This window comes from Pinus tabuliformis, chromosome 1_1 (genome assembly GCF_031772625.1).
Source record: "Pinus tabuliformis cultivar Carrire ecotype Pingquan chromosome 1_1, CPIR1, whole genome shotgun sequence".
NCBI classification, from domain to species: domain Eukaryota; kingdom Viridiplantae; phylum Streptophyta; class Pinopsida; order Pinales; family Pinaceae; genus Pinus; species Pinus tabuliformis.
The window spans coordinates 7,113,596-7,128,041 of record NC_142297.1 but is presented as its reverse complement, the minus strand read 5'-3'; the positions used below and the strand labels follow the sequence as shown (position 1 = coordinate 7,128,041).

At 32.0% G+C, this 14,446-nt stretch overlaps 1 long non-coding RNA gene across 1 annotated transcript; it reads left to right on the top strand.

Annotated features, from left to right (window-relative positions):
- The first annotated feature begins 529 nt into the window (after window positions 1-529).
- LOC149211337 (uncharacterized) lies at window positions 530-2,826 on the top strand. The gene is made up of 4 exons (XR_016250163.1): window positions 530-870; window positions 2,147-2,312; window positions 2,396-2,561; window positions 2,645-2,826. It is a non-coding gene; the product is annotated as an uncharacterized LOC149211337 (long non-coding RNA).
- The last annotated feature ends 11,620 nt before the right edge of the window (window positions 2,827-14,446 follow it).

Here is a 14,446-nt window from a genome sequence, read left to right as displayed (position 1 = left end):
TGTCATTATAATCTCCGTTGGACTGGGATCGAGAGTGGTGGATAGTGGTCCCATATGGTAGAATATTTTCTAACTTTCTTTCCGACATAAAATAACAAACAATACGTGTCATTATAATCTCCGTTGGACTGGATCGAGAGTGGTGGATAGTGGTCCCATATGGTAGAATATTTTCTAACTTTCTTTCCGACATAAAATAACAAACAATACGTGTCATTATAATCTCCGTTGGACTGGATCGAGAGTGGTGGATAGTGGTCCCATATGGTAGAATATTTTCTAACTTTCTTTCGGACATAAAATAACAAACAATACGTGTCATTATAATCTCCGTTGGACTGGATCGAGAGTGGTGGATAGTGGTCCCATATGGTAGAATATTTTCTAACTTTCTTTCCGACATAAAATAACAAATAATAACGTGTCATTATAATCTCCGTTGCACAAAAATCGGGAGTAGTTGGTTCAAAAATTTGAATCCGACGATCAGACAAACTTTTACGCGCTTTTTCTGCATTTGGACGTTGTTAAAAAGCTAGGCTGTGGCTTTACATTATGTTATGTTTCTTTGCCTGCGCAGGCCGTATCATTCTCTTCTCTTCTTTAATGTAGCTTGTCGGATTCTTTGCGTGATTTATGTGTTTCAGTTTGGTTTGCGTGGTGATTTATGTGTTTGAGTTTGGTTTGCTTGCTTGTGTGTGGAAGTTAATGTATGCTGTGCTTGTGAGTTCTTGCGTTGTTGTCTCTGTTATGTATATGTTCTTATCTGTTAGTAATCGTTGCTGATGAAGAAGGGAAATGGTGGCGTCAATAATTAGTTTGCAGCTCGCAAGAAGATTGGTTGTGGATATCCGTTTCATTTAGTTTCAGGTATGTAAATTTTAGTTGCAAATGAATTTTTAGTGTTGTCGGTTTAGCTACTTCTTTCTTGAAGTGTATTTCCTATGATTTGCTTTTGCTTTCCGATGGAACAATTTATTTCTGGATGAATATTTCTTAAGTTTTTTTTGATGAGTGGCTAGGTTTACAAATTTATGAAATTATCTGCCTCTTCAAACAAATAGAATAGATTTATGAAATTATCTGCCTCGAATAGAATTGAAAGTTCAGGAACCTTTACAAACCAGCTTGGAGAAAGAATGTGAGGAATGTTTATTGATAGCATTGTCTTCAACAGGTAACTGGTACAGAAAACGTGCATGCAACTAATTTTTCATTTTAGGCTATTTTACTGATGCCTTTTTCACTTTCATATTGAAATTAGTTAATCTAATTTTATCCTTTCACAGGGCCATTTTCGTTGAAAGTGGATCTGAAGAACATTTTGCACATTTATGAATTCATGTTTCTTTTAATAGAGCTTGGAGTTGGGAATATATTGAGTGCATGTCGTCTGTTGTAATTTTATATTGATTAAGTTATGGTTAAGACAATTTGGAAGTGTTTATTGAAAGCATTTTTTACTTAAATATTAGGCACACAACTTTCATTAACACAAAAATCAGTTCTCATTTCGAGGTTTCTTTTGATACATCCAAAGACTTCATTTAATTTTATTTTGTACACAGAAGTGTATGGCCATTTTTCTTCCGGCAAAAGAAGCTAAATGGAAAAGATGTGGCTCAGGGTCGCTGTAACTTGTCATTATTCTAATCAAGATCCTTTTCTTGAGTAGATCTTGTTTATTTGATAATGCAGCAGAATTTCACTTTATAGATTTTATCAAATTCGGAAAGATTTCATTTCTTTCCTGGAATGGAATGCTAGGGTTATCGTGTATCAAACTCATATTTATTTTAACGACGAGGATGATATTTGCTGGAACTGTATCTTTATCTGGAATTCAAATTATGATGAACTGCAAGTACTTTAAATATTCAGCGACTTCTTTCATTCTTTCACGCTGGGATAGATATCTAAATCGTGTAGATTTTATGAAATTCGAAGAGATTCCATTTCTTTCCTGGAATGGAATGTTAGGGTTATCGACTATCAAATTCAAATCTATTTTGATGATAGAGCCTAAATTGTACCTTTATCCGGAATTGAAATTATAATGGACTGTAAGTGCTTTAATTATTTAGCGAGTTTTTTCATTCTTTGCAGTGTATGCAGGGATAGAAATATAAACGCTCGTTCTTTGCAGTGTATGCAGGGATAGAAATCTAAACCGTGTAGATTTTATGAAATTCGAAGAGATTCCATTTCTTTCCTGGAATGGAATGCTAGGGTTATCGACTATCAAATTCAAACTTATTTTGATGATAGAGCCGAAATTGTATCTTTATCCGGAATTGAAATTATAATGGACTGTAAGTGCTTTAATTGTTTAGCGACTTTTTTCATTCTTTGCCGTGTATGCAGGGATAGAAATATAAACGCTCATTCTTTGCAGTGTATGCAGGGATAGAAATCTAAACCGTGTAGATTTTATGAAATTCGAAGAGATTCCATTTCTTTCCTGGAATGGAATGCTAGGGTTATCGACTATCAAATTCAAATTTATTTTGATGATAGAGCCGAAATTGTATCTTTATCCGGAATTGAAATTATAATGGACTGTAAGTGCTTTAATTATTTAGCGAATTTTTTCATTCTTTGCAGTGTATGCAGGGATAGAAATCTAAACGCTCATTCTTTGCAGTGTATGCAGGGATAGAAATCTAAACCGTGTAGATTTTATGAAATTCGAAGAGATTCCATTTCTTTCCTGGAATGGAATGCTAGGGTTATCGACTATCAAATTCAAATTTATTTTGCTGATAGAGCCGAAATTGTATCTTTATCCGGAATTGAAATTATAATGGACTGTAAGTGCTTTAATTATTTAGCGACTTTTTTCATTCTTTGCGGTGTATGCAGGGATAGAAATATAAACGCTCAAAGTCAATGGAACTACATATATACTGTAGGGAATTACAAAATGTACAGTGGATTGGATTAACAATATAGCCCCGGTAGTCTAGAATAGAAATAAACGTTTAAACGTTTAGTCTAGAATTACAGTCGAATGATGTATCTTGATATGTATTTTGGTTTCATACTCCGTGGCAAACGTGAGACGTGCCCTATTTTCGAGAATAACTGGGAGGACAGATATCAATATTTGGTTTGTACCCTGAAAACAGACTTTTCTTTAACATTTTTCAGAACCTGTAAATAGATAGATATGTCCATCACAATAGTTACGAAGTATTATTCTTAACTTTTAGAACTTTTATAGGAATAAGGCAACCAATATTAAGTTGTATATTAGTAAGTATATTATCTATCCGTAGACATTAATAACTCATACGGTGATTAAATTTAAATATATTATTTAAAGTTTCCATTTATAAATAAGAAAGTTTTAAATTTAAATATATTATTTAAAGTTTCCATTTATTAATAAGAAAGTTTTTAAATTTAAATTTAAATATATTATTTAAAGTTTCCATTTATTAATGAGAAAGTTTTTAAATTTAAATATATTATTTATATTTGAGAATTAAAAGTATTATAGCAATACAAAATTTAAAAATAATTTTAATAAAATACATATGAATTTTTGTTTATCTTTTGTAGAGTAGATAGTGACAATGTGTTTTGTAAGAAAAGTCACAAATTTGAAACTAACTCATTTTATGGTGTAAAAGTCACTAGTCTGAAATTACGGCTAATATGACTTAGACCAGAAAAAATTACTAGTGATTTTGATAGCTTAAATATCCAATCATCTTCGCACTCACATTATTTAACAAAACAAAGAAATAAGTAAATATAAATTTTATAATTATTATAATATAAAATATCATTCTATCTCATTAAAATGGAAAAGATGGTTATCTAGAGTACAAATGTTAATACTATCACTAAATTAGATATTATTAATGGTATTAATGTAATTTTATCTACAAAATATATGTGTTTATTTAAAATTTAAATACATAATGTCTCGATGAAACCAGGGTTGCACCTCAAATAGAAGAGAAGCATCCGATCAGGCAAAAAAGATCTCGAATAGAAGAGAAGCATCAGGTCAGAGCGCTGAACGAGGGGGTGGCACCTGACCGAAGATCTGAGGTTAGAGCGCTGAACAATAGGGAAATTAGATCCGGATTTCTACGGAGACCCAATTTCTTTTTCTCTTTTTCACGGCAAGGACCTAGATCTGCGTAGTATTTAGGATTCAAATAAATTATATCTAATTCGCTGTATTTTTTAAGGATTTTGACAGGGTGGACTTTTTAAATATAATTATGAAATTAAATATAGTTTAATTTTATGTTTAAATTTATTTATATAATTTAAAATTGTGATATTATAATAATAATAAGTTGTATATTTTCTAGTATTTTCCTTTCTATAATTTATTATTAAAAAAATCAAATCATTAAAAAAAATATAATATTATTAATCTATAAAAATAAAAAATAATTAATTATATATATATATATATATATATATATATATATATATATATATATAAAATTATATAATTTAAAATTTTATAATTTATTGATAAATATATTTTAAATATATATATATCATAACTAGTAAAAATTGATTATTTAAGCAATAATTAAGAGTTAATGACAAATTTAAACAATAATTAAGAGCTAATGACAATTCTAGAGAAATTGTTTATAAGATATGTTGTTAACTATATTATAAATAAAAATTGTGTAGGCTTTTTATATAAGATAATTGAATACAAAAATTCTCTCACTCAAAGATACTATTGTTATTATTTATATATATCGCAAGAAGATAGATTTATTGAAATATACTTCGTTTCATTTAATTTTAAGGACACCAATCTTGTTAACTAATTATTTTAAACAATACCTTTGTAGTTATTGTTCAAATGTTGTGATAATCAATCTTATGATTACAATGAACCAATTCAACTATATAAATTAAATAATTGGTAAATGCTTAAAATCATCTAAACACTTATTCCATAATACATTTCACATTGTTAAAAAAGTAGAAAGAAAACAAAATAAACATACAAGTTAACTAAATTATAAGTTAAGTTTAAATTATTACTATTAATTATAAAAAGAATTAATATATAAATTAAACATATATACATTTAATATATATAATGATGTTGTGGCCCTCCGCTAAGTTAATGATGTTGTGGTCCTCACTCTATCCGCTAATATAATGATGTTGTGGTCCTCACTCTATCCGTTGGGAGAGTGTTGAGGAGGGTAAACATTTACTTACGCCTCAGTAAAAATCCACAAGATATATGTAAACATTTATTTACACCTCGGTAAAAGTCCATCATACATATTGTACCTCACCTTGTTGGTTCTTGTTGGCAACATGAATTGATTTTAAGTGTGTCTCACCCTCACCACATTTGGTTATTATTGGCAACATGAATTCAGTTTTAACATCTGATTAATTATTATTTTATAAAGTTGTCGTATAAAATGTTCTATAAATTATTGTCAATTTTATATATATAATTTTTTTTAATTTTCAAATTTATATATATATATATATTCTCATTATTTTAACTCTTATATCTATATTTTGCAATTTTTTTTTTAAGTTTTATTTAAATTTTAGGAAATAATTTTCTATTTTGGCTCCATTATAGTTAGTCTGTTTCTTCTCACTCCGCTCGTTTGGATACGGAGGGGGATATGTATGAAGATTGGCCTTCTCCCTTCTCCACTTGACTTGCCGGTGGCGAAATCATCGATTCTAAGTGCTAATAATCCAGATTCGCCCACCCAACTTTCCCTTCTTTTGTGTGACTCATAAACCCAACCAGTAGGCAAGTGAATTTGAGCTTGCTCCCGCCCGCAACCACTAGATTATTTCAAGGGCTCGACCCTCTTAATATCTATATAGAGCAAGCGATAGCTGCGGGTTCTGAAAAGCAGACTCCGTTTCCTTTATTGGATAGAAAAGCCCTGATAAAAGGATTCGAGACACAGCATGGATCGGGAATAAAAAGAAGAAATCGGACAGCTCGATTGCCTAAATGTTTTTTTTAATTATAATTTAGTAATAAATAACTAATTTTAAATTTAATTATAAATGTATTTCAAATACTTTTTGTGAAGGTTATATTTTTTTCTAAAACGAATGTATATCTTCTTTGACGTTTCAAATAGTAATATTTTAAAGTAAAGCGCTGATATATATATATATATATATATATATATATATATATATATATATATATGTGAGTTCATAACTTGTTATAATATCCCAAAAATATATGGCTATATATATATAACCTTGGAGATTTAGTTTCCACTTTATTATGGATATGCTTGATCTATATGACACACAAACCATAGGGTCTGCACTTAATTCTTAACACACCATAAAAATTAAACTATAATTCACACAATATCAAATGCACATAAAAACTCACAAACAATTCATTCCTAAATAAAACAGGGGAACCATTGTTCTCAAATTCTTCTCTCTAACTCACTTACACACACTTACATGCCTCATGGGCTCACCTAGATTTATACAGGTGGATATGAACCCAAAGAAGGTTCTAGATCCTAAACTAACTCCCGCAATATCTTTCATGATCCATAAATCTCTCACTTAATCCCTTATCCCTAGATAATATCCAACTAACCCACAATTCTCTCAAGGCTTCCAAAATACTCTCCATTCTTATTCTATTTACAAATATTCTCATTCTCACACATTTCTCTTAAAACCATAGGAAAATACATTAAATAATTAAATCTTAACTTGGGAAACTAACTCCTTTAGTAAACATTCAACCGTAGGTTTAATGCACCGGCACCACTATAAAATAACCTTTCTTACAATACCACTGGCCAATACCATGATTTATCAATACCACATGCCCAAAAAACCATAAGTCAATTCATATGACATTTTGTTTTAATTAATCAATTTAATTAAAAAAGAAAAATGGCATAACAATTTGAAGAAAAATTTTAACTTTTGATTGTGTGTACAACTAAAAATATTCTAGAAAATTTTGTGAAGGTTAAAACTCTCCCATCCACTTAATAATTATTGATAATTAAATTAAAATTCTGAAAGCCCTATTTCAAAATAAATATGTTTATTGGGTAAATATATTTACTATCATTTGCACTAGATGTTGCAAAGGAAACGCCTTAAGGCATAAATTCGAGAAGCATTGTGACATATAAAGAATCATTGAAGATGAAAATCAGTAGGTGGAGGGTAAAGACCTAGTACCCAAAGCCCATTGCATTAAATAGGTCTTGTTGTTTTTGGAAACTTATTGGCTATGACATCTTGCCAAAAAAACTTCTCATTTATAGCGGGCTATGGAATGACTTCAACTAGAAGGAGACAATACTGAATACTATTGTAGGTATTGAGGAGGAACATAATGTTGTCCTCGTTAGTAAGATGAATAAGGGAAACATTAAAAGAGGAACTAAGAAGGGTTAAAAAGGGTTATTTACAATCCTCCATTGTGGGCTTTTTCTATATCTCAATGTGTATGGTAAGTCTTCAACACTCTATCTGCTTCCATTGACTTCAATTTGCATATTCTTAAAAGGAGTTTCTGCTGCTGTTTAAGCTAACATCCTCCTTTTGGTTGGATTTATTTCTGTGAGCAGGGTGGTTTTCATTCTTTTGGCTCTCTTTAGTTCCCTTAGTTGTAAGTGGACAAAAATGTTGGACTCATATGACACTGAATTATTGATAATAGGAGATAATAATCATGACAATTTTTAAGATTGAATTCTTTGGGTTTTATGTCATTTTATCTCCATAATTTTGTTGGTTGGAACAAAGCTACAAGTTATAATAACAGAGTGGGCCTTAGAAATTCAAGGGAGGTATGTTGTAGTTAAAGGAAACCCAACTGTGCAGCCAACAAATAAACTATTTTGGTTCAATCGCCCTCAACTTATCCTTTTCTTGATCCATTTCGCTTTTCCACGTATCAAAATTTGTTGTATTTCTAAATCCTATTCACTGAGTATTTATGGGAATACCAATTTCTTAATGGTTATACCAACTTCTTACCTCCATCTCCCTTCATCTTTCTTACTCATTATCCCTCTTCATTCATCCCACTCTCTCTATCCCTCTCTCCTCTCCCTCTTCTATCCATCTTTCCCTCTTTCCCCTCTCTCTCTTTCTCTCACTCTTTCTCTTCCTCCATCACTCTTTCCCTCTCCCTCTATTTATCTCTCCCTCTCTCTCTCCCTCTCTTACTTCTCTCTCTCTCTCTCTCTCTCAATCTATTTCTCTATTTTCCTCTCTCCCTTCCTCCTTCCCGCCTTCCATATCCCCTTTCTCTTTCATATTCTCTTCTATTTCTCTCCAAAATTTCTTCAAATTCTCTACCTCCTCACTCTCACTCACTCTCTTCTTCCCACTTTTTCCTCTCTCTCTCTCTCCATCTCCCTCCCTATTTTTATACATCTATTTATCTAAATTTTTCTAGGTTTTCTCTATGTTCCTCTATCTCTCTCTCCCTCTCAACCTCCCAAATTCTATGTCCCTCCCTCCTTCCTTCTACCTCCCATTCTCCTCCTTTTCACTCTTCTCTCTAGAATAAGATGCATACTATATAATTGGAATATAACAATTATATAACAATGCAAAACATCAAACCTACAATAAAAATGTTTATAGAGATATTTAGCATAAGCTAAATAATTACTAAATATTAATAACAATTACATCAATTTGATATTTATTTTATAATAAACCTTAGAGAGGCAAACAGAGAAAGAGATTGAGAGAGAGGGAGAGAGAGGAGAGAGAGAGGGGAGTGATAGAGGGAAAGGGAGAGAGAGAATTAAGAGAGGGGCCCCTCTCTTAATTCTCTCTCTCCCTTTCCCTCTATCGCTCCCCCCCTCTCTCAATCTCTTTCTCTATTTGCCTCTCTGCCTCCCTTCTTCCCTCCCTCTATACCCCCTTTCTCTTTCATATTCTCTTCTATTTCTCTCCAACCTCTCTTCGAATTCTCTACCTCCTCACTCTCACTCACTCTCTTCTTCCCCCTTTTTCCTCTCTCTCTCTCTCTCTCCATCTCCCTCCCTATTTCTATACATCTATTTATCTAAAATTTTCTAGGTTATTCTCTATGTTCCTCTATCTCTCTCTCCCTCTCAACCTCCCAAATTCTATGTCCCTTCCTCCCTCCTTCTACCTCCCCTTCTCTCCCTTTTCACTCCTCTCTAGAATAAGATGCATACTATATAATTGGAATATAACAATTATATAACAATGCAAAACATCGAACCTACAATAAAAATATTTACAGAAATATTTAGCTTAAGCTAAATAATTACTAAATCTTAATAACAATTCCAACAATTTGATATTTATTTTATAATAAACCTTACTATATATATATATATATATATATATATAAACCATTTACAAATAAATATTAATATTAATAAGCCTCTCCAAGCCACCATCCCTCTTGGTAGAGATGGAGTTAAAATTATCTATTAATCACTCCCTTTAAATAAGATATATTCCATATGAATATCATGGGTTGTTATAAACCTAAAGCTCAAAAACCACTTGTAATTCGATCAAGTCAAGTTTATCTTAATTGCCCAACAAAAATTAATAAAATTAATATCCTTAAATTTTAATTTTAATTGTTTTAGTTTAAAATTATTTTTATTTCAACAACACTATTTTTATTTTATTTTGAATTACTAAAAATATTTTTAAAACATTACAACAATAAAAAAAAATAATAATAATTAATAAAAAAATATTAAAATAACAAATTGCATCAATGCTTGAAACTAAACTAAATTAAGAAAATAACAAATAATGAAAATTTAAATCACAATTTAAACTAAACGATACATCATTCTTCTTCAGTTTGGTATAAACCTATACAGTCATATGTAAAAGCCAGTGTCATGTCATTCATTTTCAGGTGGTATACAAACTCCACGTATATCAAAATAAATTGATACACAATCATATTTAGCCAGTATAACATCATTCTTCTCTAGCTAGATACAAACAAATTGGATTTTTTAATATATTTATTTATTTATTTGATATTGAATTTGAAACAAAGATTTTTTATTAAACCTAGAAGGCCAAAACCTTAGAGTTTAAGTTACTAATTTTTTAAAATTTAAGATATTTTAAAAATTTAACACACAATCCAAGAACAAGTATATGATACAAAAAACTTTTAGCTAAACAAATTCTGGCTTTTAATGTGTTTCATGTTTAGATATAGATATTTGAATTTGAAAAAAAATCCTATTAAAAAGCATTTTGTTGTTACAGTTTCAGACTTTAAAAACTAATTACCTACTAAATATTCATTGAGAATGCATTTTGTTGCTCCAGTGCCCAAACCTTAGAAAGTTAATTACCAATGATATTTTGTTTGTACAGGGCCCAAACCTTAGGAAGTTAATTACCAACCAAATATTCATTGGTAAAAATTCAAGACATTCAAAATTTCTAAGATACAAACCAAGAACCATTATATGAAACTAATAACAACTTTATCTAAATAGTTGAGTTATACAATGAAGTCCACCAATAAAGATAAATAACTACAAGTGTCAGCGTAATGAGAGATTGACATACTTCTTAAGACTGATACTGAAAATAAAAAAAGGCAGCCGTGTCATACGCTTCCTTGCAAGTGCTTTTCTGAGAATAATGGTGGATATAATTCAGTGCTATTCTGAAAATAATGTGGATTTAATTCAGTATAATCATAACTATAAAAAATAAATAAAAAAACCTATGCAATTCGAGAAAAATGTAAATTAAGTGGATAATACTTCATTGGAAAATGGCAACACAACTTGAGAATTTAGAGCAAATGCAATTCAAGTGAATGAAACTTCATTCGAGATCGACAACACAGGTACACATATGAATATGACATTACAAATTTATTAGGTTTGCAATCTACGAAAATGCAATCCTCAGTAGATTACAATTAGAATCTATGCTGATGTAGAACTAAAATGCAAAAGAAATTTGCATATAATCATCATGTTTATGCAAAGCAGATAAACAACTGATAGAATTTTTGGGCAGTTACAGTTAGTTTTTATAGAAGGAAATGTTATTGTTAGTTCCAGAGAGTCTTGGCGGTTTCTAATATGATTTATGTGTTAAGTTTTTTTTTTTTTTAGCAATTTCTATCCTGGTTTCTATTAAGATCTATGTGTTAAGTTTTTTTTAGCAACTTTTGTCCTGTTTTCCTATATGTCCCAATTTATTTGTTAATGGAATAGCAATGGTACTGCTTTTTTGTATGGAGGAAAAGGGTAAACAACTGATATATGGGGTTGTATTATATAGTGCACAGAAAGGGCAGGTGGCATAAGAAATATTAAAAAATAAAAAGGGAGCTATCCCATCATCCCGTCACGAATTGAGAAGAAGCCAGAGAGGAGAATGTTCCAGTGTTAAATATGGTTGAACCTTCCAGAAGACCAAAGAGTTGGGTACAATTTCAGTCTACCTTGGCAGCACTACAAGAGGTAGCAGAAGAGCCCATAAGTCTTGGAAAAATGCATAATGGAAAAGAAGCTTGCAACTATTGTGCAACAGAAGACCAAGACAGTGAATTAAAGGAAACAAAGGCAACTGTAGTTTGACCTAATGTTAGGCCTGGAAAAAATATTTAAAAATAAAAGTAAAATTTTTGGATTGTGTTGAAAAATTGAAAGTCCGATCTAGTGAAAAGGAGATTACCATTCTTGTATTTATTGTAAGAAGGAAAGGCCTGAAGGCTGGATGCATATAATTTGATTTCCTTGTTAATTAAAGTAGACCAGACCATCTATATTGTTTATTTAGCACCCGTATGTGCCCATGAATTTTTTGTCCGTGTTGTTATGAACTGGGAAAGTCTTTGCTTCAATGTTCGTTGTTATGAACTAGGAAAGTTGTAATAGAGCATGAAGAGGATGTTTCATCCTACACCGGAATGTGTTTATGATAAACTCACCACCTAACTTTATTTTGGGGGTGATACATTTGGCCATATATTAGTCCTCTTGTCCATACACAATAGCTATCATGGAATACAAATTCCTTAAACATTCAACTTAGATGAGGCTCACACAGCCATGAGGCCTTGTTAGCAGTGCAACAGGGAATTTTGATGTTTATAGAAAATTAGATATGACAAACCATTGGCCTTATTTACCAGGATTCCGGAAGATCATCAAGTTTAAATAAACTCTGAAATAAAATCACTACCCACAAAATACAGAAATAAAACCACTACGCACAACAAATATTGCCATGACATATCATCAAAATTTGGAATGCGCAACAAAATTTGGCATAAGGCACATATCTTTTATGAGGTTAATTCCCTAGACTTCTCTCTAGCTTTCAGTGATTTGTCTTCCTACAGCAGTGATATTTCTAAAGAATTATAGAGGCTGGCAACAATTTCATCCCCACCTCCAGTTTTCCCTACGAAGGAGACTGCATCTCAGGCCAATTGGATAGTTAGATTTGTGAAGTCATACATTTAGAAGAACATGGGCAAAGTAGGAGTGCGTGACATGTATCACCATTATTAAAAACAGTTGCAACATCAGGTACTCTTGAAACTGAAAATTTGGAGATTATTTTTAAAAGTTTGGTAGAAGATTTGGAATCAACATCAACAAAGTTGCAGAGGAAGGCAGCAGCACAGTTGAGGTTATATGCAAAAAATAACATGGAGAATAGGATTATGATAGCTAATGTAGGGGTTGTAAAGCCTTTAGTATCATTGTTACATTTTGTGGATCCTCTAACACAGGAAAATGCAGTCACTGCTCTGTTGAAATTGTCTCTTTATGAAAAAAACAGTTTGAAATAACATAAGCTGGAGCTATCAAGCCCCTTATACATGTACTAAAGTCAAGAACATTAACAACAAAAGAGAATGCAGCTTGTACCCTTTTGGGTCTGTCACTCATAGAGGATAATAAGGTTACAATAGGAGCTTCCAATGCGATTCCTTCCTTGGTAGGTCTTCTTATTAATGGTTCCTTAAGAGGGAAAAAGATGCAGCTACAACCCTTTAACCTTATAAGCTTATGGAGAATCAAGGTCCAAGGCATGCAGTTTTTCCCTTGGAGTCTGTAATCTCCATTTCAATGCATCTACATGTTTTCTTCTTGTCTCTGTTGGGACTTCAAAAAAAAACTGACCGTAATATGAAAATAAGCAGTTCAATATATACCAACTTCAACAGAAAGGGAAAAGAGAAGCCATACCTGAAAACTTGAATGAATGCAGGTTCCAGAGATTATAGGTGTCTTCGCTGAACTAGATCTTGGTGCTCCTGTAGCTGTTCGGCTGCACAAGAAAAGATCTTGGTGCTCCTTTAGCAAAAGAATCTGGAACCTAATCCTTGAAGTCTCCTTGGATATTTTGTGCTTTAGTCTATCTACAGATTTATTAGACTTGTTTAACCAACTTGTTGACCTGATAATATCATGATGTCTGTGGCCGCTGATCCCCATTCCAAGCACTATTCATATAATAAGTCACAGTTTGATTGCAACAATTCTCTATCCAACAGTTGTCCGAATGTTTTGAGAAAGAACAATAGTGGTAGCCAGAGTGATTCAAATAGCCTTGGGAGGCCTGTTCCTAGATCTATGAGAACCTTCCGTTCCCGATTTGATGAGGGAGTAGGTAAAGCCAAAGCAGTGGAAAGCAGAGCTTTTAGTGGCCCTTGACCTTCAATTCAAACTCGGATTATAAAAGTGTTGACTAAAATTTGGATTATAAAAGTGTTGATTTTCTAATATGAAACCATAGATGAAATGTGAGAGGATACATCCTTGGTGAAGGGGCTTTTCTCTCTCCTGAAGACACTGGAAATAGACTAAAAAGTGAGAAACGAGTTCATGAATTAACCTAAAAAATCTCATTCCCAGGTTAGTTAATCTGTGAGTATAGTTGCAGTTCCTGTTTCTCATAGTTGTGTGATGTGTTCTTTTTGAAGTTTTGTCTCTCTTGCAACCATTTCACTCTAGTTTTCTATGCCAAGAGAATTTCCTCTAATAGACCCTACTGCTATCTACATATTTATTATACTTGTTTAACCAACTTTTTGACCTGATAATATCATGAGGTCTATGGCCGTCGATCCCCATTCCAAGCACTATTCATATAATAAGTCACAGTTTGATTGCAACAATTCTCTGTCCAACAGTTGTCCGAATGTTTTGAGAAAGAACAATAGTGGTAGCCAAAGTGATTCAAACAGCCTTGGGAGGCCCATTCCTAGATCTATGAGAACCTTCTGTTCCTGATTCGATAAGGGAGTAGGTAAAGCCAAAGCAGCGGGAAGCAGAGCTTTTAGTGGCCCAATAGACAAGAATCTGCAAGCAGAAGGTTGGTTTAGTGGAGAAGGGGAAACAGATAAGAACAACAATAGTGGTTTTTTGGCTTTAGAGAACTGAAGTTATTTTCCAATGAGGCTATCAAA